We start from the raw sequence: 4,587 nt of genomic DNA on the forward strand, positions 1-4,587 counted from the left end.
AAGGAAGGAAGGAAGGAAGGAAGGAAGGAAGGAAGGAAGGAAGGAAGGAAGGAAGGAAGGAAGGGTCAAATACTTTATAAATCACATGTGACTAATCCTAGCACATAGGAGGTAAAGGCAGGGGGATCATGAGCTTCAGAGCATTATGCTAGTTAGTTAGTTAGTTAGTTGTGACTTAGTTTTGAAGAGCTTCCAAACTGAGTCACACAGTGCCTGGCCTTGTTTAAGTTCCAATCAGTTGTGTATAGGGCTCCCTTTTGAATGCATCCTCACTAGTACTTATTATTTATTTATTGTTATTTATTATTGTCTTAATTGGCATTCCAACTGGAGAGTTATGAAATCTAAACATAGCTTTAATTTATATTTCCCTGATGACTAAGGATACAGAATGTTTTCATATGTTTATTAACCATTGTACAAATTTAATTTTGAATAAAATTTGGTCGTCACACTTTCAAAATCTTTTCACTGTAGCCAAAAATTTCACAACCCAGAGATTCAGCTATGTTACCCATGTGGCAACATGACATACAGTATGTAAATTTAAAAAGCATCAAGCTAGCCTGACTCATAGCTATCATTATCATCCCTTTACATTTGCTCTCTATCCCGTTTTCCAGCTTCCTGTGTCCTTGCTCTAAACCACACCACTGATAAATACACCTTCTGCTTCTACCTTGTCAATATTCAAGAGATTAGAAATGAACAACATATAGTAAAGTTGTTCGTTTATGTCACCAGAAATATGAGAAAATAAGCAAGTGGCCATTTACGGTGGCCAACAATATTGCTCCATTTATTTATCCAATGCCCTATTTGTTCCATCCTTCATTTTCACAGCGTTCCTCCTCAAAGTTCCACCATTTACATGGTTCTTTCCATAATAACAGCTTTGATCCTTATTTTACTGTGAATTTTTATAAACTTCCACTTCTACCAAGACAGTTTTCCTGCAAATTCTGCTTTTCCTTTCGTTAATCAACAATAACTGTTTAGTAATTGATGTTGAGTTGCTATAAACATATTTGAGATTAAGTACTTTTGCCTATTGGGATCGCTTGTCTGGTACTCTATCTGCCTTCTTAATGTGACCATGAAGTTTACTCCTCCAAACCATTTCCATCTAAAGAACCATGATAATCACTTATTTACCCATGATCTCAAGTCAAAAACCTCTCACATCCCAGTCTTTAGTAAACATTATTGATACTATCTTAAATTATTGGACTCTTGACTACTACCATGCAAATCCAAGTCCCTAGATTTTGATATCCACAGAGATTGTTGATCACACCCTGAGTCAAGACATCCTGCTCTTGAATCTTCCTGTTCAAGTGAACCTGCTTTCGAATAGGTATTTTGAGTCTGTCTACCAAGCCACTCTTTCCCGAGGTTTATCCCAGATGACTAGGTTTAGAGAATACTAAAATAGAATTGATACTGTCTGATGGGAGGTTGCTCAAAAGCATCTTCCTTTAGGGACTTCTCAACAATCATGCTGATATCTTCCTAAACTATGCAGTTCTTTCCTTTTTTCTCCTTTTCTATTATAGTTGTAAAACTATCTGAAGTCTCTCTGCATCTGACTCTGCTCATATTCAACATGGAACTTGAGCATCCAGTCTCATTTTGCTTTAGCCCTTATCTCTTATACTTTCCTCTAAAATTCCTTACGCCTGTCAATCATGACCAACTACGACACCAAGTGATGGCAAACAAGAAAAGGATAATAAGAAACATTCTTGCCTTTTTTAGGCAAATAAGGGGGGAATGGAGGAACCATTGGAATGGCAGTTGACTAGAGGTGGAGTATAGTTTCTTTTACTAGTCAATGAAGATTTAAAATAAAAAGATGTCCGAAAAAAGGAGTGGCTTGAGTCAGAGACAAGCTTGAGAGGGAATGGTCTGACAATTGAGAGCTGAATAGATATGTAACTGAACAACACAAGGGTGAGGGCCAGAGTGGAACAGAGTGTATCAGCATGAGACACATAGAAAACAAGGCTGGTAACATTATTAACTGATTTTTGTTGAACAAGAAGGTCAGTAAATGTAGGGCATAATAAAATATATTTGGTTTGGACCATATAAAAATGTCTATGAGCTATCCACATGACACAGCAGAAGAGAACTAATTCTCAGAGATCTTTCTGCATGTCTCTTGCATTTGTATCGCCCATCAGTGAATTAGGACATGCCATTTTCCACAGCCTAGTGTAACTATTGAGAATTGTTGTTTTCTATATAGAATTTTTCTTTCCTCATGTGACAATCTTTATCCATCATTCAGGATTGGTTGACTTCATTTTCTCATTGTTTAGACCTTAGTAGTTCCTTATCCTACATACTTAATTCTGTGTGAATTTATATCACGGCACTGTAGCAATTGTTTTCTGATGTCAGTCTGTCTCATGATAGTTTGAGATATTTAATTAACTATGGATCTCTAATTATGTTCACAATGCTTGCTTTATAGCAGAGGATAAAGAATTACTTGTTTTTTGATTAACAAGTAGCTAAGAACTTAGCCAATTTTCTTTAAACTTTTTTACATGAGCAACTTCAATATCACCTTTCATTCTCATTTCCCTATGTGCCCATATTCAGCTTACTAGATATTCTACAAATACAACTATTTCAAAACCAGTTTTTCCTAGTGTTCTAGTTCTATAAAATATACATTAAACATTGGAAATAACAGTTGACATCTATTTGAAATAGATGAAAATGGTGGAGATGAATTTGTTTTATTTGGTATTAATTTAATGTCAGTTTTATTATTTCTTTCTAACACAACACTTACATAAGCATCTCTAAGATGCTTTAGGAAGCATATCTATCTATCTATCTATCTATCTATCTATCTATCTATCTATCATCTATCTACAGAAGCATCTAAAGATAAATTGTTTTAATCTCAAAATAAGATTTTAGAATTCTAAATTTTGTTGCTTTCCATAATGAAGAATATATGAATTTGACATTTAACTATGCTATATATTGTTAATTAACATACTCAGGGAGATGAAACGATGTGGGATGTCCTTCTGTATATGTGCTGCTTATATTGGTTAATGAATTAAGCTGTTTCGGTCAATGACTTAGCAGAATGACTCTCAGGCTGGAAGAGATAGAGACAGAGAGTTGGTGGAGTCAGAGAGATGCCATGTAGCTGCCAAAGGAAAAGGACCCAGAAACTTTCCGGTAAGCCACAGCCTTGTGGCAAAACACAGATTAATAAAAAAAAAAATTAAAAAATGGTTAATTCAAGATGTTTGAACTAGCTAAAAATATTTCTGAGTCATTGGTCAAACAGTGTTGTAATTAATAGAGTTTTGTGTGATTTTTTTCTTTTTTCTTTTTGGTTTGGGTGTCTGGGAAACAAACGAGCAGCCTCCACTTACAGCTAAATTATTTGCTATAGTGTCAGAATTTTCACAAAAACTGTTCAGTAACATACAAACTGACATGGGCAACTTTTCAGTGTGTGGGTCAATGAATAGAGAAAGAATTATTTTTACCTATTTGTGTGGTTTAGACGGGATCTTCTTGTCTAACTCAGTCTGACCTTCTATGTACTTTCCCCCCGCCCCCCGCCTCAGATTTCCAAATGCTAGAACGCCATCACACCCAGTTCTGGATGGACAGATTCTTATCACTGCCTTTGAAGGTGAAAGACTAATGGTGAATTCCCTTAGTAAGGCAAAAACTCTTATGAAACACTTGTGTTATTAGAAAACATTTTTAGCAGCAAATGTATCTGTTTTGTGAATAACTAAAATGTTTTGTTCAGAGGATAAAGTCGCATCTTCACTTTAGAACTGACCAGAGTTTGGTGAAATGATCTTAATTAATCTAATTGATTAATTAAATCCATGCTTAAGGGCAATTTTTCAACCCAGGCCTGCTAATTGTTTATCGATGGGCATGATTCACAGCCTGCTTTATTGTGAGTTCCTTCTGGAGTTCTTTAAAGATAGCTAGAGGAGACATCTATTTCGATTTCCACACTGTTGGCTTTTCATCCTTTGCCGCCATGCCCATTTTTGTTGTTTGGTCATTTGTTTGTTGTTTGATTTTCATGATTGAGATGGTAGGAATTTGGGTTCTGCCCAGGATCTATCAGACTACTTAAGTTTTGGGCACAAAAATTTACATTCAACCATTTTGGGCCAAATGCAACAAAGGAAGAAATGATTACCTATATTCTATTCTGTTGGTTTTAACTTTTCAGGCATTAAAAACTCTTGTGTATGGCCCAAACTCAGAAGGGGTATTTGAAATGCCTCAAAATTTACCTATTATTATCTGTAGCCCAAGATCACATAGTAAGAGTGTTGATTGTCTTCACTTTATGTTTTAGATTTCTGGACAGCTCAGGGCCCCTGTCTGCTCTTCTGGATTATTTTTAACTAGGTGGTGATAGGCACTTTGAGGGTTGCCTGCTGAAACATTTCCTCGTGAACATTTTAAGCTCTCTGTCTGGGAATTCACATCTTCTCCCATACTTCTAACTCTCAAATCCCAACTCTTCCACTTATATGAAGTTCAAGAACAAACATCACTAATAGCCACAGTGTCTGT

This window comes from Microtus ochrogaster, linkage group LG7_11 (assembly GCF_000317375.1).
Source record: "Microtus ochrogaster isolate Prairie Vole_2 linkage group LG7_11, MicOch1.0, whole genome shotgun sequence".
Taxonomy (NCBI): domain Eukaryota; kingdom Metazoa; phylum Chordata; class Mammalia; order Rodentia; family Cricetidae; genus Microtus; species Microtus ochrogaster.